Below are 22,086 nucleotides of genomic sequence, written 5' to 3' on the forward strand. Positions count from 1 at the left end.
CCCAAAGAGGGTAAAGATCCATCAGATCCAGCTTTGTATAGGCCCATTTAAATACTAGACCATGATTATAAAAAAGATTATGTTTATAATGGCTAAAAGAATGGCAAAAGTGATGCCAAAATTGATAGACATGGATCAATGTGGTTTTGTGGAGGGGGTGGTAAACATTTGACAACATTAACAGAACACTGATGACCCGGTGGAAGCAGAATGTAAGAAAATACCAATGTTGTTGGTGGTCTTGATGCACAGAATGTATTTGACAGAGTAAGCTGGAACTTTATGAGCAGGGCAACGGAAGCATTTGCATTCCCTGATAAAATTATAAGGTTGATTAGAAGACTATATGTGGGATCAGAGGCGAAAATTAAAGTGGGTAGGTTCCTCTCTCATAATTGCTGTTTTAACAGAGGAACCAGGCAGGGATCTCCTCTCTCCCCTTTGTTATTTGCATTGTATTTAGAACCATTGGCAAAGAAAATAAGGGACTGAGAAATTCAAGGATATAATTGATATGGTAGACAAGAAAAGCTGATTGTAGGTGCAGATGATATTATTTTATACCTGATAAAAAAAGGACATTTCAGGGTTGCATAACATTTTGAAACAGTTTCAGATCTTTTCCGAATACAAAATTAATGAAGTTAAACAAAGGCAACCATGGTAAATTATTTATCCACACAAGACCTGGTTAAGCAATTTCCAAATTTATGGGGACATGATAAAATGAAATACTTAAGAGTATGGATTACAAATGATTCCTGGTGTGGCAGCTAAGAATATGTGTGAAGAGACTAAAAAGATAATACAAAAACTGAGACATTGGAAGCTGTGTTATTTGGATATGGGCAGTAAGTTACAAGCATTTAGAATGTTTTTAGTCCCTTTAGTCTTATACATAGGTCAGGCATATTTTTATCAACCAAAGGAGAAGTTGTGGATAGCAATTAATAAAGAGCTGAAGGATTTTTTCTTGGACGGGAAGACAGCAAGACTCAAGTGGGATAAGCTGATTCTTCCAATAGAACAAGGCAGATTGGATTACCCAATTTGAAGGGTTATTTCAGAGCCACACGGTTATGGCTGCTATACATAGCACAAGCAGAAACCGATAATTCAAAATAGAAAGGGATGATGAAGAAACAGGGGGGCGGCTCAAGAAACGAGGAGAGACTGGGATTTAGGATGCAGACCTTTCAGTCGAATAACAGTAGTCATACAGAATATTTTATTCATAAAGTAGCAGAAAATTCAAAGAACTAAGCCAACACGGGAATGAAGAAAGGAGATTCTGCTGATAGGGATGACTGCAATTAGGGATACATACATTAGGTAAGAGGGGGCTGGAATTTATTGGAGAAAATTGGCAAGGAACCAAGGTATTGGGAGCAAATAATTAGAGAGGGAAGGGTAATAGAATGGGAAGATGCCAAGAATTTATTTGGACTGCAGGTTAGAGATTGCCTTCCCTATCAAGGATTGATATCTGAGTATAAGCAAAGAGAAAGAAATAGGGTGTCCTAAACAAAAGACAAGCACTGGTAGAGCTTTTAGTAGAATCTAGAACAGAAGCTGATGTTAAAAAAGGAATAACTAGTAGAGCATATAAATGTTTCATAATCACTGTAAGAATCAACCAGAAGAGGTCAGAAAGGATTGGGAAGGCAGTCTGAATAAGCAATTCTCAAAGAAAGAATGGGGGGATATATGTATGACTCCGAAATATGAAACAAAATCTAGAATATTTAGGATTTTGCTTGGAAATGTTTACATAGGTATTTTTATACTCCAGGTAGACTCCAGAGAATTTTTCCTCAGGTTAATAGCAAATGTTAGAGGTGTGATGGGGAAGAAAGAGGCAATTGGGAACATATTTTCTGGGAGTGTAATAAGCTGTCAGACGTTAATGATTCCCTACAGACTGTTCTATCAGAGATACTGGGTGAGCAAATTGGTGTATCTAGGGAAATTATTTTTCTGTGTTATGACACAGAATCAGAATTGCCTAGACATAGTTAAGACCTTGCTGAGTCTAATTATGGTGGCAGCCAAAAAAGCAATTTATAGAAGATGGAAATCAAAGTGTAAACCAACTGTACTAGAAGTAGTGAATATAGTAATACAGATAAAACAAATGGAACTGGGATCTTCAGAAAAGGGTAAGAGCAAATTACATAGGGAATATGAGAATTGTAGAAACAATGCATACAGGGGAGGGATAAGGTTTAAAAGAAGGCAGGATTTGAATGAGCTATGTAATATCTGACTGACAAATATTGGATAGATTATAAGTGATGTATAATGTTTGCAACTAAAATGATGTCAGTATGGTCTGTGATGTACAATGCTTGCAGTTAAGATTATGTCAATATGGTTTGTTTTCATTTAAATAAATGTATGATTGTGTATGTCATAAGTGATAATTTAATAAAGATGTTCCTTGTTTAAAAAAAAAGATTGGCTTGAATACTAATAAATTGGCAGTTAGGAAAAATGTGGCATCATTGGTATTTATGATTTAATAAAGGAATGCACTGTTATTATTGTTAATAGCATTAGCTATATTTTGACTGTTGGATAGTCACTTGTGTTAGGTAAATTGCCTACTATGGAGGTCATTTTAGAAGGTTGGTTGATATTTAAGATGTTGAGGTGCATGTAATGATACTGATGAATACATTTAGTCTACTTTAATAACTAAACTGGCACTTATCTAGCAGTACAAAGCCAAACAATCAATTTTCAAATTGCATTCGTCAATACTTGATGGTACTTTGTCGAATTTTAAATCCATTTGATGCAAACTTTATGGCAAAACAAATGTTAGAATCACTCATATAGTCCAAATTGACTAATTATATTGTAACAAGTGGGACCTGGGAATTCCCTTCACCAAACCCCATACTTCCGTCATATTAGTTTTATCATACCCACTGTCTTTAAATCTGTAGACATGATTGTCAGATACTGTTGCATACCGCTAACCACTACTAGTAAATGAGTGATTCCAGGATGGACTTTCTCACAATATTTGCATCTAATTGAACTGACATCACAATTTGAAGGAATGCATTAATTATGCATACTCCTTACTGAGTAATAATCACAGCAGTAGCAGGCCATGTCGAAATTGTAATCAGCGAGTTTAACTATTGCCAATATGTCTAAATGCTGTGAGATATTACAAATTTTTAATTGCACTAGTGAGAGGATTGTTCATTTGGAGCTGTTTATTTGTTCAGTTTTTTTCTTGTGATAAAGCATCTTGTTTGGCATAATAGCAAAGAAAACCAAATGGGGTAACCAACTAAAGGTCCACAAAGTACAAAAAAGTCCTTATTATGAAAAAACCAATGTAGACCACCACTGTTCAACGATGAATACTGATTTAATAAAATAATAAAATAATAAAACACATACAGGCAATGTTAAACACAGATAAGCACTTTCAGGCTCTGCCCTTCTTCAGATAAAAAAGAACAATTATGACCACATTTAAATATCTAAATTAAAACCAGTTTAACCAATCAAAATTTATATTGCACCCTCCTTTCCCTGAGGGCGGGTTTCATGGGAACATAATCATTTAGCCCTGGTGTCCTATGAGCTAATAGCTCAATTATCCACCTTACTTCTCTTTCAGTAGCATCAGCTAGGTTACTCCTTCTTATACTGGGAAAGACATTACTGATTGCTCTAAATTTAAACTGATGGTCATTGTTTAACTCAATATGTTTATAAACTGCATTGTGCATATTCTTGTTTCGTATGCATGAAAGATGTTGCAAAATCCTAACCTTAAACATATTATTTGTTTTTCCCACGTAAAACGCTGTGCATTGTTGACACTCTGCTAGGTAAACTATGTTCTCAGTCCTACAATTGGCTCTTGCTTTAAAATAAAATAATTTTCCTGTTGTCGGATGTCTAAAAACAGTCTCTTTGTTAATGTAGTGGCATGCTTTACATGACCCACAAACTGGTTTTAATTTAGATATTTAAATGTGGTCATAATTGTTCTTTTTTATCTGAAGAAGGGCAGAGCCCGAAAGTGCTTATCTGTGTTTAACATTGCCTGTATGTGTTTTATTATTTTATTATTTTATTAAATCAGTATTCATCGTTGAACAGTGGTGGTCTACATTGTTTTTTTCGTAATAAGGACTTGTTTGGCATAATAGTTAAGTATTCACCTCATAGACACAAAACAGAGGATTTGATTCTAACCTCAGGTTATTGGTTAGGCTTAAAATATCCCTTCAGGGCAGTTAGCCTAGTATTGTCTATGAACCTGTGAACAATGCATTTCTAAACATAACGAGCAACATCAGGTGCAAGAGAACTTGTGATGCCTCGTATCAACATACCACATTACAATCCAAGGCGAGATTTGTATTTTATGGCATAGATAAGGCTATGGATTTCAAAGAAGTTTAAAAAGGAATCTAGATTTGGATTATAAGGAAAGGAAAGGAAATTGATTCTCCTGACAGGGGCTTTGTTTCGACCAGTTAAATGATTCATATTAGTATGGGATTATTTGCTATTTTGTATAGATTTATGTAGATTTGATTTTCTTGTAATTTTCTTCTTGTCCACAAGATGTTGTTTTATAAGAAAATGTGCCCACTTTCAGCTAGTAATACTGTAGGTATTAGTTACATATTTTTGTCTGAGCAGCACAGCCACATGATGGGGTATGCAACTTGCTGTTGAATAGCATGACTGCATACAATAGGGTATGTGAATTTTTGTTGAATATGACTGCTATTATTATTATTATTATTATTAAATGACATTATTTATAATTGCAAACAATAATTGCTTTTTTAGTTTTTGTTACTTCCACCTGGAAATGATGGGTTGCATAAATAGGTGATTGTGCCCTTCAGTAAACACACTTCAACATATGTAAAAATAATTGCACTAATGAAATATTTGTAAATGGAAAATTAGTTTATTTTGTAATGGGCTGACATGTTTAATATTATTTTCTAGCTCCTGCGCTGGTTTTTGCTTTGGACTTGAACTGTGTGCTTGTACATAGAGCAGTGCAGGATGTGTGATTGTTTACTGCCTTACATGCATTCTTTAGGCAACCATCAGGATATATACATATATATATATATATATATATATATATATATATATATATATTTTTTTTTTTTTTGCTTTTTGCTATAATCCGAGCACTAACCACCTGATTGTTGAAATGCCCACCCAGTGAAGCTAGGGCCTGATATGTCTTCCACAGATTGATTATTTTTTTTCCATACATGTGTAGTAATGGCTACTTTGTAAGAGCATGTTGCTTGGCTTAGCCAAGCACATGTTCCAGGCTCATATGCTGTATTTTATGGCATTCCTTCTCAGGTGAGTGCCACCATAACAATGGACTGGACCACCTCCCCTTCCATAGGATGACTGTGTTAGCATTGGCACTCACTCACTCTCATCTTCCTTCCCCAGCTGGCCCCTTCAGTGCCCATTTCACTAAATATTTCCCAGTCAGTTGAGACAGTGTTAGGATTTATCTGTCCTTTCCATGCAGATGTCTCCTTAGAGGACAAAACTGGTGAGAGGGCATACATAAACTAATTTAATTTATTTGTTAACCACTTAAGTGAGATGTTCTTTTTGGGATCCTTTTCAGCAATGATCCCATCTACAAGGGCAAAGACAAATGCATTTTATAAGGGCACTTCAGCCAACATGTTATTGGAAGTAGAAGAGAACTTGGGAAAGCCAGTACAGAAGTAGGAAAGACATAGGCATAGGGAGGGCAATAACTGTATGTGATGATTGAACCCTAGCCCCCTATGGATATAAGAAAGCTGCCTCCAGTACTGTGACACTATACTGCTCTAGATTTTCTTATGCAGTTGAAGTTTGTTCCACCTAGTTGTGAACTTACATCAGCTTTTAGTTCTTACTATTTTGTTCAGAACAACCTCACTTTTAATTATGGATTCACATGATCCTAACCTCTTCATTACTGATTCGTTAACACTTAAATCAGTTACATAGTTATTTAAACTGATGTTATATTTCTTCACTGTGAACAATGCATATATATCTGGCAGTTTAGATTACATGGTTAAGGCAATGTGTGGTTAATGAGTTTTAGCTTATTGTCTTGAATTTAAGTGCCCTAGTTTCACTTGTAAACTGCACAACCCCAAATAAGTCATTTAACCAGACAGTGCTCCTGGGCACTCCTGACAAGGGATATTTTTGTCCAGTGAGCTTGTCCACATACATAAAATAAATGCCTAAGATATACTCATGTGCTTAAAAAATTGAACTGATGTTTCAAACCTGACAGCCTTATTCAGAAATAATTTGAAATATAAACTGAAACTGTCTAGCACAAGAAAAATAAATGGGGTAGGTGTCCATATGTTAAAGAAACATGGGAGCAAAAACAAACAATCCCATCAAACGGCCATACCCACTCCAACTTTATTCACCACACAATAATCCACTGACTGAGCGCTTTCACCAATTATTTGGCTTCATCAGAGTCATTGGATAACACAAATACAGACATTTATATGGCTACATCAATCAAGGTATTAGCCAATCATAAAAACACAAATTTCAATCTCCTTTATCTCACAAATAAAATGAGATAAAAAATAATAAAATCACTTGTGTTAAAAACAATTTTCACCAAGATGTGTTGTGCATATATATAGCTAAATATTAACAACAAAAAATCATCATGAAGCAACTAATATATAGAACAAATGAGCAAGCCCCATTAAATATTGAAAGACATGTACAAACCCCTAAATAACATTGGATCTCTGTTTCAAAACAGAAATAAATGAAATGCCCTCATTTAATCCTGGTGGATGCATGGCATTAAGCTTAAGTTGCCACCTAAATTCTTTGTTTTCAACCATATGTTTGTCATCTCCTCCCCAGTCACATGGTACAACTCGATCTATGACAAAGAAGATACATTTCTTAAAATTATAACAAACAGTGCTATGACCAAACAATGCATTATGTGCATCTTTTGTTTTGATAGGTCTCAAGTGTTTCCCAATTCTGTCTTTAAGCCTACAAATTGTTTTGCCCATGTTGAAAGCATGACAGCTGACACATGTTGCCACATATACCAGCATTGTAGTATTGCAGCTACATCTACCTGGGCATGAAAGGGCATAATCATATCCATGTATTGCCACATAGAGCCCGTCGTTAATATAACGGCAATATCTACATGCCCCACACTTGAACATTAATGAATTGTGCCATCTAAGGTTATTTCCTTCTAATATATTTTTGATATTTCTCCCCCTACTGAATACAACCTTAGGTTGAAACCCCAATCTTTCTTTAATATGGTCATCAAAACATACCTGCCATGTTCTGTTAATCACTTCAATTAGTGATGAACTCAAAAAGTTGTATTTCAAAACAAATACATCAGAATTTTCTTTCTGACCTGCACACACTGTGTTGGTACCTGATGTCAATATGGGAGAAAAAGACGTAGGTCTTTTTTCCACAACCTCACATCTCATACTCAGTAGGAGTTTTAAGGGGTAACCTCTCTCCAAGAACATCCCTACAAGGGAATACATTTCTTTAAAAAATGTTTCATTGTCACTGACAAGCCTCGACAGCCTCACCATCTGCCCTTTAATAATGCTTTTTCTATGGTGATATGGGTGGCAACTATTGAAATGTAACAAAGAATTTGAATGAGTTTTTTTTCCTATGAATATTACTCTGTAAACCTATATCAGTTTTCCTCAAATGGATGTCAAGAAAGTCAATTTCCAACAGGTGCCAAATATGTGTAAATTCAAGAAAGGTAGTGGTACTATTCAAGTACTCTACAAAAATGTTTGCATCTTGTTCATTTCCTTTTCATAGAATTAGAATATCATCAAGGAATTGGTTATATAACAAGATTGTATCCAAAAATTCAGAAGGAAAGATAAATGTTCTTTCCCAGTGTAGCAAAACTAGATTTGCATAAACAGGTGCACATTTAGCGCCCATAGCTACACCAGCAATCTGATGAAATAGTTCACTCTCAAAACTTAGGTTATTGTTCCTGAGAACCATTTCCATAAGTTCTACAAATACATTTATTTTTGTTTTGTCTATCTTATCACTCTTAAGCAAAGATTCTCTAAAATAAATCAAACCTTCATCATGAGGGATAACTGTAAATAAATTTACCACATCAGTGGTAAGAAAGGAATATTGACTTGAATTGTCTATCTGTTTCAGATGCTCCATGCAATGCCACAAATCTCTTAGTATATGCTCAACCTCATTAACTACACATTGGGATCCCACATCAACAAATGCTGCTAGGGGTTCTGTCTTGGAACCCTTTGCTGCCATTATAGGTCTAAATGGTGCGTTGTTAACATCTTTGTGGACTTTAGGGATCCCAAAGATAACTGGTGTAATAGGGTGAAACACACTCGGAAATTTAATTTCATTCTCATCAAGGGCTCCTTGGTACATGGCATCAGATAAATACAAATCCACTCCAGTGTAGGCCCTATTATTTGGGAGCAAGAAAGGAAAACAAAATGTATGTATGTGTGCATATATGTATATGCACATCTTTGTGTACAGAGAGACAAGGCAGTACAGTCTGCTAAAGATGTAATACTAACAGTCCTGTCTGACCATTCTCCTGTTCTTCCAAACATGAATGCCTTGTACCCTACAAAAACAACCAGGATGTTGAAACTTCAGGACTACAGGGCTTCTTCACTCAAGGATAGACAAGGCACTACAGTCTGCTATCTATGCATGTTTCTCTTTAAATAATCATGGATTAATAGCGGCTGTTCATTCATTCACTGAAATAAATTTGCAATTGCACCACATCTGTCACTTCTGTGCTCTCTAACTGGTATGTACACATTGTTGGGACATAGTCAATAGAATAGATTTAGTTCTAATAATTTAAACTTACAACTAAACAAGTACTAAAATCATCCCAGACAGATTTAACTGATAGAAACCATTACACTAGCAGGACATCATAATGTCATTTGGTTTAGTATAAGCCCAATACTACGCTAGCAAGTACTTAAATCCTCTTTATTCTGTTGTCTCAATGTCAGGTATAATCTTTTATTTGAGTAGTTTTTAGTCTCTAATGTTCATACTGAAATTGCATACAGCAAATGTGGCTGTGTGCTTGCCTATATTGATTACATCTCTTATATGTAAATCACTGTACAGCCTACTTAGCAAAACTTCATACACAAATTTAATTAATTTCAACAAGATTATACAAGTACAGGTGATGATAAGGACTACAGAATCAGTATCTTGCAGATTGTTTTCTCATGGCAAATGTTTTAGCCCGGTGCATTCAGCTCCCTTCAATCTCACTCCACTTGGGCTCATTCTGCTCCTCTACCCTACTCTCAATTCCCATCCACCCCCACTTAGGGTGGCCAGTTTATCAGCCTTCCATTTCCTGACAAAGCAAAGTGTTCCATGGTACTCCCTATCATGCTGTCTACTGTCACACTGGCACACATGCCAGTGCTCCCCTGTTTTCCTTTCATTGTTACCTTCTCATACTATCTAGACTAATTTTGCTCTCTAACATTTTGTCTTGTTAGCTTTTTGGTAAATGCTATCAACACACATTAACATGCCAAGAATGTGCAGTAAGAACTCTATAACAAAGAATTCTATTAACCTGCTGGTCTGGGATCCCCTAGACCTCCAGAAGCAATGGGGTTTTACATTCTCTGAGGAGTACTGTAGAGTTTTTTTCCCAAGCTTTGGACCAACAATGGCCTGAATAAAAAATCATGACTAAGGAAAGAAACTGACTAATTTTTTCTTTCAAGGAAGAATAACATTATGTCCACGGCTTAATGTTCAAGGCCTATGATATAGTAGTTACCAATGTGCTGAGCAGTATTTACCCATAAACTAATAAGAAAATGCTTGCAAGGACAAGTAAATAATATCTGGGATGACTGCCTTCTTCCCTATCCCAAAACAATGGGATGAAAATGAAAAGGCAAGTGTGCACAGTCCTATATTTCAAGTTACCATTGTTATAGGATGCCTTCTCAGCTCTATCCCCAAAAGCCAAACACCTTCTGTATACCCTTTTGAAGTCAAACTATAAAGAAAGCTTAAAAAATACAGAACAACATATTTCAACTTATTGCTGTTAGCTGTTCATATGCAACAAATGGATTTCAATTGTAAAGAAAGTGAAAAAAAAACTCACATTAATTCATTCCAACTTGGTGCTCTTACACAGTAGACTGGCACTAGACAAGTTATAGTGACCTTCTTTGCATATCTCTGATGTGTGATTTTGAGGAAAGTTAAATAACTGCCATACTGCCTCAGTCAACACACAAGCTAGAATGACCTTCTGGTCACACCTCTGAAGCTTTACTATGTGAATAATTAAAGAAATAATGACCACAGTATTCCTCAGCTGCCACACTAACTATAGCAATCTGTGCCCACCCCTGACCAGGGTTAGTACTAGACTAAACGGGGCCACATGCAGAAGACCTTAATAAGGCACTTATACAGCGAGCAATGACAACCCCCAGAAGCTCTTGTGGGATTAGATGTTCTGTGATGCATTTTATGCTTTTTTTTTTTTTTTTTTGCTACCCAGGAGATTTACTTATACACTTGTCAATATTACTTTTACACACACACACACACACACACACACACACACACACACACACACACACACACACACACACACACACACACACCATGCTTTCTACTGGCAAACTGGAAGAACATTAATTCACCTGCAGCATGCATTTTGGGTGTTGGGGGAAATAAGATCACCTGAATAAAAGCCACACAGAGACAGGGATGACATGCGGACTCCACACAGATGGATTTTGTCCCTTTTTCTAAGATCCTGGAGAAGTGTATCCATAAGCAACTCCTTTAGTGCCTCTTGCAAAATCATCTAACTCCAACACAACATAGTTTCCAACTAGGCCATAGCACCACTACAGCTCTCCTCAACTTTTCTGATACCATTAATAAGGCTAAAGACTAAGGAAAGTTTATCTCTTCTGTTTTTCTAGATCTCTCAAAAGTCCTTCACACAGTGGCACATGAGAAACTTCTGACTCAAATGTCTTTTCTGGGCCTTTCCAACTGAACTCTTCTATGGTTCTGTAACTGCCTATCTGAAAGATATCAGTCTATCAAATGGCTGTCTTCTTTGTCTCCATTTCTCCTAGTTAAAATGGGTGTTCCTCAAAGCTCTGTTCTTGCTCTTTAAAATTTTCCTTCAATAATCTATATATCTCCTCTCAGCAAACTTGCCTTATTCCTTATGCAGATGACTCAACTCTCATTTGTTCATCTGAAAGCCCACCACAACTACAATCCATGTACAAAATGCCTTCAACTCAGTCAAATTATGGCTACATCAAAACCAGCTTTAATTTAATACCAAAAGACTAAACTACTATTATTTTTTTCCAAAGTCCCATGCCAATGCTAAATGTAAATTTCAAATTATGTCTTTAAAAAATCCAGCAATTGAAGTAATTATCTATACCAAATTGCTTGGGGTCACCAGGTTTTGTGTTACATGCATACACTGTTTGGCAGGTTGATTTTTTCTACATTTGTTTCTTCTCATATCCATTTCAGCCTATGTCACATCTTACAAAATATTTTGTTTTATTAAAAGCCCTCAAAAACACCCCCCAATACCCTTCTAAAATGTATTAACTTAATACAAACACATAAACCCTGTACAGCTTCAAATATTTAAGTTTTACCCTCCTAATAGGAACAAATGTCCCAAACTGACAGCCGCACTCTTATACTTGAGTTAACCTAAAAGAAAGGTTATCCAGACCAAGATGCATGGTACAGCCTGCACTTCTACTATGTGCTATCTGGTTTTATTTATAGTGTCCCAGCTGGAAAAACACATGAATGCTTTCAGAAAACATTATCTCCAAACTATTTCTCTTTATTAGATTGTCTCGATATTAAGCATACATTTATTTGCTAGAAAAAAGCTTTATAATATTCAATGTTCTTTTTCATTTACTTGCTTTCTCTTAAATCTTGTTACTAGATCAAGCTAAGGGCTTTAACCCAGTCATTCCGCTTTGCATGAAATGGAAAAAGTACATCAGTTTTTCTTATACTTAATTGAAAAAAACTTTACTTTATAGCATGCAAAGAAAATCATGCACTATAAAAATATTACTGTTAAGAAATTAGAAGTTATGTACCTGCCATAACGTTCCATGTTAGTTGTCTTCTCTCGCCTTCTTTCTTGCTGGATGGGTTCAGAGCCGATCCCTAATTTTACCAGCTCGAGGCAACCCTATATCCCATGATGCAAGGTGGAGATTACTCAGATCTCGTTTGGTAGCTAAAGAAATAGCAGTATTTTCTTCCACCTTAAGAGGAGGAAGAAAATAAGGATACTAAATAACATCATAACCCTTTAGAAAGGATCAACATAATCTAGTGACACTAGGAGTTGAACAGCTAGAAAAAGGTAATAACCTCTTAATAGAAGATGTATAATCTTCGGTCTGACCAGGCTAGGGGATGGAGCGAGAAGACAACTAACATGGAATGTTATGGTAGGTACATAACTTCTAAATGTTAAGTTGTCAATCTACCTCATTCCCATTCTTGCTGGATGGGACTAGCACCTCTATCCTGGGTGGCTCAATGGAACAGACTCCTGAGAACGGTGGAACCAAAATTTGCTCTGTCTCTGGAGACCAAATCTAATTTGTAATGTGAAACAAAGGTATGAGGAGAGGGCCATGTGGCTGCTGCACAAATAGTGTCTATTGGAAGTCTAGCTTGAAAGGCTGTAGATGTAGCTAGAGCTCTGGTAGAATGGGCTTTTGGGTTAGAAACCAACTCTTTGCCTCTGAGCTGATAAATGTAAGTGATCACAGAAGACAGCCACCTAGATAAAGTTACCTTAGAAACTGGAAGGCCTTTCCTGTTCTCTGCATAGGATAGAAATAGTTGAGCAGATTTTCTAAAAATTTTTGTCTTATCCAGATAATATCTGAGCTGGCGGTGAACATCGAGATAACGTAACTTTTGTTCAGCTCTATCAGAATAATTCGGGAAGAATACTGGAAGATCAATGGACTGATTTAGGTTAGTCTGTGATGTCACCTTTGGTAAGAAAGATGGATTAGTTCTTAGGGATACCCTGTCTTTGTGGAATATTAGATAGGAACACAGAGAGCATGAAGCTCAGATACTCTCCTGGCAGATGTAATGGCAACTAGAAAAAGTGTCTTCCAAGAAAGCAATTTCAAAGAACAGGCAGCTGCAGGTTCAAACGGGGGAAGAATCAAGGATGTTAAAATTAAATTTAGATCCCACTGTGGTGGGGGGTCTCTAGGAGGTTTCAATAAAAAGATACCTCGAAGGAATGCCTTGCAAAGTTTATGTGACATAATGTTGTGGTCCAAAAAGCCTATATGAAAATTTGAAATGGCTGCCAGTTGAACTTTCACAGTGGAAGAAGAGGATCCTGAATTAAAAATGTCAGCTAGGAAGTCCAATACCGAATAAATTGGAGCAGTATAGGGGTCTATGTTCCTAGCTTTTGCCCAGAAAGAGAAACATCGCCATTTACTAGTGTAGATCTTTCTGGTAGAAAATTTTAGGGAAGCTACTATATCCCATACAGGATTAGAAATCATAGGAAGCCTGGCTAAGGATGGAAGTGGAGCAACCAAGCAGTGAGGTTGAGAGAAGGTATGGATTGGTGCAGTTGACCCGACTGGTGGGTCAGAAGATCTGGAACCGGGTCTAGATGCCATGACTATACCAAGAGGTAATGATGTAGGAACGGAAACCATATCTGTCGAGGCCAATAAGGGGCAATGAGAATCAACTTGGCTCTTGCTTTCTGAATTAGCTGAGGTATCAGCGGAAAAGGAGGAAAAGCATAAAGAAGTCCCCGGGGCCAATCTTGGGTTAGAGCGTCTCTGGGGGGGATGGCCTGGAAGGGGGAAGAGAGAGAAGAAGTCTGGGCATTTGCTGTTTTGAGGTGCAGTGAAAAGGTCACAGCAAGGAAGGCCCCACTTCTGAAAAATCTCTTCCGTTACTGACTGTTTGAGAGACCACTCGTGAGGCATGAGAATAGCTCTGCTCAATCTGTCCCCTATGATGTTGGATTTCCCGGGAATGTGTGTTGCTATCAGAAACCGGTGAGAGGAGATTGCCCATTGCCAAAGTCTGAGAGCCTCTCGACACAGTGGATAGGACTTGGTTCCGCCCTGTTTGTTTATATACCACACTACGGACATAATGTCCGTTTGGACTGCAATAGTTCCCAGGGGAAGAGAGTCGTTGAGGGCTTGCAACGTTAAAAGCACTGCTCTCATCTCCAGAACATTTATGTGCAGATGGTACTCGAAAGATTGCCAAGTGCCATGGACCATTCTGCCCTGATAATGCCCCCCCCCACCCGATCAGGGAGGCATCCGATGTAACCGCAAGAGGAACAAATGGTCTACCTTGATGGATTTGAGGTGACGATATCCACCAAGTCAGATATCTTTTGCAAGTTGGAGTTACTATGATCTCGTGATGTATGGGAAGTTGTTGAAAAGACCATTGGGTGAATAGCATCCATTGTAGAAGCTGCATGTAAAAGCAGGCGAGGGGAAGAAGTGTTATGGCGGCCACCATAAGACCCAGTACTTTCAGAGCAAATCTGGCCTGAATTTTGTTGCTGAATAGAATCACTTGGACGTGTCTTTGAATGTCCAAGATCCTTTGGTCTGTCAACCTTGCTGAAAGTTGTACGGTGTCCAATCTTGCGCCTATAAAAGTAATATATTGACAAGGCGACAAGGCAGATTTTTCGAAATTTATAGAAATTCCTAGCCCTCTGCAAGTGTGAATGGTGTAATTTCAGGCTTGGAGAAGCTGATGCCTGGTGGTGGCAGTGAGGAGCCAGTCATCTAGATATGGAAACACCTGGAAAGGTGAGCCGTAACCACTGCCATGCATTTGGTGAACACTCTGGGGGCTGTAGTGAGTCCAAAGGGCAGGGCTCTGAATTGGAAGTGACTGGTCCCCAGCCGAAATCTTCTGGAGCGTCTGTGAATTTTTATGTGATAGTACGCATCCTGAAGATCTATTGAGCACATTCAATCGTCCTTGCCCAGAAAGGGCAGAATGGACTGAAGCGTGACCATCCGGAATCTTGATTTCTTTACAAACTTGTTGAGTTTGCTCAGATCTAATATTGGTCTCCAGTCCCCTGTCTTTTTTGGAACTAAAAAGAACCTTGAGTAGATTCCGGATCCTATTTGGTCCACTGGGACTGGCTGGATGGCTCTTTTTACTAGCAGTTTTGATATTTCTAGTACTGCTAGTTCCTGGAACGTCTGGAAGGGTTCCCTTTTGTTGAATTGGGGTTTGAATAAAGGGAATTTTGTAACCCTCGGATATAATTGACTGTACCCATTTGTCTTGAGAAAGGGAAAGCCAGGCTATTGGGTACAGCGATAATTTTCCCCGACTGCCTCCGGACAATTGGGCAACATCTCAGGGATGCTGGAAAGGTTTGTCAGAAAGAGGCTCTCTGCTACCCTGATTCTGCGGACCACCTCTGCCCCATCTATTATTATTACCCCTCTGCCTCTGGGGTAAACTGACTGCATCAGGCATGACTCCTTGAGATTTGGAACCACATTTTCCCTCCCTTCTGTCCTTTGGGGTAAGGTCTAGAAGGGTGGAGAAACGGACTCGCAGAAAGAGTCTTGCCATCTTGTTCGCATCTAGTCAAAGTGTCTTTCACTTGAGCACAACAAGGTCGAGCCATCAAAGGGGAGTTTGTGAAAGCCTTGAAGGGTCTGCAAAATTACAAAGCCGCATCCAGGACTGAAAGCCACTCCTGTGTCCATCGGCTGCATAAGAAATGAGCATGGAGGAGTTAACAATGGAGTTAAGGATTCCTAGCTGTGAGCTAATCTTATCCTGAGACCCAGCAGCTGACGGATCCTGTAAAACTTCTCCCAACTCTTTAAGAACATCTCTTTGAAGGCGGGTGAAGTGGCATAAGTAGTTCAGCGATCTCATGTCAAAAGTCGCTGAAGAAAAAATCCGCTTACCATACCTGTCCATAGTCCTAGAAGCCTTATTAGGAGGATGGACAGGTACTGAAGGATCAGCTAATTCCTTCTTGGTGGCAGCAGCCACCATGGCATCAACTGGGACACCCTTTGTTAAATATTGTCTATCTTGTGGGGCAGTAATAAATTTTGAAGGTCTCCTAGGGATAGGTTCCACGAATCTGGAGCCATCCGCCTTCCGAGCCACTACCTCCATGAGAGGGAGACACCCAGGAGGTGGGGAGGTATACTGACTCGTCCTCGGAGGGATTAAGGGTGGGCCAGTTCCCCCTCTGCTTAAGGATTTCAAGGATGTCTGAAAATGAGACATCCTCAGAGGAGGACCTTGGGGATCCCTCCGACTCATCCAAGTCAGTATCTGATGTAGTAGACTCAGGGGAGTCTAAATGTTTCCTCATACATGTCCTCTTACGCGGGGGTTCCCCTGACAGATCAGGAGAAGCCTCGGAAGAGGAGGATATTCCCAATGGGGAAACCTGAGGCGTTGGATCTCTGGGTCCGGGAGCAAGAGAGTGGGAAGAGACATCAGCAGGCACTGTAGTGGGAGGAGCTGATGGAACTGTCCGTTGACTAAGCCCAGGGGCTAGTACACTCCTCATCACCTTGAAGGCTCCTCCGTCAGAGAGACCAGAAAATTCCCGCTCTGAAGAGATAGGAACCCCAGGCCTCACCGAGGAGGCAGATGTCGGGCACGTCACCCTCTTGACTCGAGAGGAGACGGGTCAGACGACGTCCGATGTGCCATGCCCCCTCCTCGAGCGGCAGAGAGCCGAAGCTCCGCGAGGGAAAGAGGGAGGGGGTCAGACAACGGTCCGATGCCATCGCCCCTCCGGCGAGAGAGACTAGACGTCCGGATCCCTCCAATGAAGGTCTTAAGGAGGATCGAGCCAGGACTCCACGGAGCCCCAAGGTGGTATCGGCTCGAAGTCACAATGGTACGGTTCGAGGAGCTCTGGCTCCGAGCTCTGTAAGAGAGTCGAAGGAGGAATGTTCGGTGGATGTGAGATAGCTACCATCTGTTGAGATGGGCTATGGAGTATTTGGGCCAGTGCCTGAGACTTTAATAGTCTACTCACCACTCTCTCAATGTCGTGATCAGATAGCCTGGATGACCGAGAAGATCGGCTCTGATGCTCCGCTCTGAGAGCAAGGGTGATCTCAGAGCCGAATGAATAGATTCCACTGAAGGGGATCGAGATCTCTTTTTTGAGATCAATGAAGCCATCAGAGCCGAAGATACGTCGGCTCCAGCCGGAGCCGACACTGAGTGTCTGGATTTAACAGTATCGGCGCCGGATGGAACCGATACTGAGACTCTGGTGAGGAAGAACCTGAAGCCGACGGCTTGGAAGCCTGAGCTGAAGGCTTAACAGGTTTGGAGGTAATATGAGCTTATTTTCGTTCCTGCAGGACTCTTGGGCTGAAAGCATGACAGATAGCACAAGAGTCCTCCCAGGCAATAAACACAAGGTGTGACCATCTGTCAGAGACATCTTCTGACAGCACAAGTCACACTTCTTGAAGCCTGAGACCTTAGTGTCCTTCGACATAACTGTGTCGATGAAACACCAGCAAAACACTCACACACAAAAAACACTCAGACCAACAAATTAAATTAAATTAAATTAAACAGGGATAACACACAGTCACACACAAACAATCCCTGACAGGAAAAAATTTAGGGAGGGGAAGGCCTAAGGCCTAACTAGGAACAAGGGAATATTTACTCAAAGGGAAGGAAACACTGATGGGAATAGGGCTAAAGTAAGTCGATAATTAACAAATTACAATATATATATAAATTTAAAAGGGGGGTAGACGAAAAGTCTCTGAAAAGTTCATTTACCTAGAGCTGGTAAAAGAAGGCACCTAGATTTAGCGAGCGCAAGCGAGATCTGAGTAATCTCCGCCTTGCATCATGGGATATAGGGTTGCCTCGAGCTGGTAAAATTAGCTCGAGCTTAGGCAAAGTCGCTCGAACCCATCCAGCAAGAATGAAGGCGAGATTGACAACTTAACATCAATTGGTTTTATTTACAGTTAACATTCTCCCTCCTCTTCCTGTCTCCTAAGGATTTTTCCAAACACTAATGACATGAAGTAAGGGATATGCTTTACAGTCCCCTGCAAGTTTAACAAACCCTATAAAGTCCAATATTTTCAGATTTTCTTGCTTTATCATGTTTCAGAAATATAATTATTGCTTTGTAATTCTACATTTGTCAATTTCCAAGTCACTGGTTTTATTCCTGTTTATCCCATCTCCCAAATCTTGTCTCTGCTTCATTTTGAATGTGCTCTCAGTTCTTCTAGTTAACTCTTGTGATTTTTTCCTTCTGTCAAGCATTTACCATTGAAACACTGGAAATATTTCACTGGCACAGTATCTCTATGGTCTTTATTACTACAGGAACAAGAAGCAAAATCTCCTTTTGTTTTATAGCTCACTTTTTATTTCCTTCTTAGCATACCCTTCATCAAAAATGATTTTGTCCCTCCAAGAAAGAATATTTTGAAGATAGCTAGGTACAGCAGTTTGACTCTCACACCTGCTTCTCAACGTTCCCTGAATAATGGAATACATTTACTCTTCTTCTGCTTGGTGTACAATCATTCTCCAGAAACTCTCTGCTGCCTCCCACTTTTGGTATGTTGTCTTTTTTTCCACAGTTTTGTCAGAATCAACTCCTTCTGCTGGTAAGATTGCATCTTTACTATTAAAGGTCTAGGTTGTTTTCTCATAGCCAGGTTTGGAGCATACACATGATGTTCCCTTTCAGTTAACAATACCTGTTGTGGAATGCCAGTCTAGTTGCTTATTTGTGCTTTCATAAAATTAATACAGTCTGTTCCTTCCAACTTCTTGGGTATAGCAGAAAATCTCAGCTTTCCCTACAAGCTCTGTCCTCTAATTCTATTATTTTTGAAACATCTCTTCTTGTGCAGTCTCATATTCAGCCAACATTTTTCCATTTCAACCTCTGAGTTTTGCAGTTTTATCAGCTCATTTGAATATCTGAATATTTGTTTAAAGCTTCTTCCATTTTTTCCAGCCTTTTATTGTTTGAGTTGATATATTCCATCAGTATTCCATTTATTTTAGTCAGGTGTATGTGCAGTTGCCTTATATTTCCTATAGGTTACTGGAAGTCACGTCTGGAGCTCACACCACTTTTTGCTGAATAGATGCAGTATTCTTCCCTGTCAGTGTTTTTTCTTTGCCTTTTGTAACTGATTTTCCTTCAGGTCCTCTGTATTTCTTTTTTCCTGGCATCCAGGCAGTGCACTTACTAGCCAGTTACTGAAATTTACCCAGAAATCCAGGTCCACTGGCTTTTTCTGCTAAGTTTCTGTTTTCACACTGAGGGAGGGAGATAAAATTAAGCTGTTACTCAATGTGAAGCCATCCTGGAAGTACCCCCTGTGTGCAGTTGTCTTATACTTTCCTCTAGGTTACTAGAAGTCATATCTGGAGCTTGCACTGTTTTTTTTTTTTTTTGCTGAACAGCTGCAGTACTTTTCCCAGTCAAGATTTTTTCTTCACCTTTTGTAACTGATTTTCTTTCAGGTCCTCTGTATTTCTTTTTTCCTGGCATCCAGGCAGTGCACTTACTAGCTAGTTATTGAAATGTACCCAGAAATATGAGTTCCCCGGTTTTCTGTGCTGAGTTTCTGTTTTCACACTGGGAGTGCTAGAATTAAGCTGTTACTCAATTTGAAGCCATCCAGGAAGTCTTCTATTCAAATCCAATCTTATCCTCAACCACGTTAATTACATAGCACAGTGCAATCAGACTGAAAAAAGCAATTCAATTTCAAAAGCTATCCTCTTCAGTAACTGACAAACCATAATGAAAATGAGTAAATTAGTTAAAAGGTGGTTCTAAATACAACAGCTACTCCCAAGTTATGAATCATGATGATTTTGCAAAATAATTCTCCAAAATCCCGCCAGCTTACCTACCAACCATCCTTCAAGAAATGTACACTCCCCACTTCTATCTCAATAGGATGACTCAAAAAGACACAGAAAATTTAATTAAATCATTATCAAATTATGGTTCACCTGCTTCTGATGGCTTGTCTCTTTAGTGTTCTTAAACAATACGGAGACTCATGCTTACCTCAAACGTGCCAACTAAATAACCTTTCCCTCACATAGTAAATTTTATTTACTTTATTTTTTTAGTTGTCTTTTGTTGATTGGGTTAGCCCAACTAGATTAGTAGCAAATATTTTGAAACTCCCTCAAAAAATGGCAATTGTAATTTCCTTACCCAAATATGAGATAGCATCCGATTCTTCTTAGTGTTGCCCCATCTCCTTCTTACTTAATTTTGTAAACTTCTTGAAAGAGCTGTACACAGATAAAAAATTTGCTACCACTATGAGTGTAATACTCTGTCCTTTTTCTAGCATGGAAACACAGAAGTAACAAAACAGCTTTTCACAACCTAACATTAACAATGGCCACCTCACAGATGCCCTCTTTATTGATTTCATCAAAAAAATTGATTTAGCTAATTATAATCTTCTGCTAAAGTTGCTGGCATATTCCCTACCATGGAATGGTTATCTGGTTACCATGAAAAACAGAACATTTACAGTAAAATAAAAAATGCCATCTATTACCATCTCACAAAACAGTAGTAGGAGATCTGCAGTGGTGGATCCTAGCAATTATTCTTTCTCTGTCCACTGACGTCAAACTATTCACTCATAGTGTCTATGCTGACTACATTGTCTTCTTTGAGTTTGGTCCTAACTACAAAACACTACCACATAATAAGAAAGACATTCTTAATGACATACATCTCTGTTTACTTAAAGAAAACGCAGAGTGAATGCTAGCAAGGCCAAAGTGAAGTTTTTCATAACTCTCCAAAAGTCAAACAATCCTATCCCACTTAACATTGCCCTTGTCTACAGTAATCAATACACTGAATGCCTTTAAAGTCCCTGTGTGTCACCCATATGAAAGTGAAGATTAACTTAGCCTTGTTTGGATCCCACAAAATCTTCTGTTTCCTTATTCAAGATGGCAGAACTATCATAGGTAAAACTGTCCTATGACCTACCTTTAACTAGCTACTCCTCCAAAAAATAAAAAATCCTTAAAGACTACTAAACCTTTTGCAATAAAATCTGCAGATGTATCCCCTCATATCTCAAAGAGCACATCACTGTCTACATCTACAACAAACCAAACAGCTGCCTATAAAGAATGCGATCATCGCCTCTTATTTTGCCTACCCATAAAACATTACATAGTAACACCACTTTCTCTTTCTTCCACAGACTTGCTTTATACAGCATCCTAGAGCAACTTTGTTCAGAAACCAGCAATACTCCTGTGCTATCCAGGTCTACAGTCTCTTTACTCTCTACTTACTATGTTTTTCTGCACTTGGTCCTAAATTACAAGATTCCCTTCCAAATGATAATCACAGCATACCCATCTACAACAAATTGCGCTATGCCACCTGTAGAAAACTGTACATCTTCCACACAACCAGATATTAATTAAAGGTCACTCCCACCTCTGCACCTGTTATCTCTGTTCCCTTCTCACTGCATTCTATTTTACTACATAATTATGTTTGCTCTCCATCACATATTATTAATGTTTCAGCTACTACACCTCTCTCTTATCCTCTCTTTCAATCTCTCCATCTTTCCCTGTCTTGCTACCTCAAATTCCTTAACTGCTGTGTCTTTCATTTTCAACTTGAAGTTCAAGGAATCTATAAATATTACTAAATTTGCAAATATGCATATGCTATGCTTGCATTTTTATTCACCACTGTGTTGTTTACTCTTCCTTATTGAATAATATACTCTATATTTGTCATGCAATATGCACATTGTAACTTTTTCTTCTATTGTTTTCTTTCTATTATGACTGTTGCACTGTGGTTAAAATGTGTCCTTTTTG

At 38.7% G+C, this 22,086-nt stretch overlaps 1 protein-coding gene across 1 annotated transcript in view; it reads right to left on the reverse strand.

Moving 5' to 3' along the window:
- LOC122803568 (WD repeat-containing protein 49-like) overlaps positions 1-22,086 on the reverse strand; it is a 1,120,011-nt gene that overhangs the window by 169,311 nt on the left and 928,614 nt on the right. The gene's annotated exons all lie outside the window — the stretch shown is intronic.

This window comes from Protopterus annectens, chromosome 5.part1 (genome assembly GCF_019279795.1).
Source record: "Protopterus annectens isolate FY-2018-M chromosome 5.part1, PAN1.0, whole genome shotgun sequence".
Taxonomy (NCBI): Eukaryota; Metazoa; Chordata; order Ceratodontiformes; family Protopteridae; genus Protopterus; species Protopterus annectens.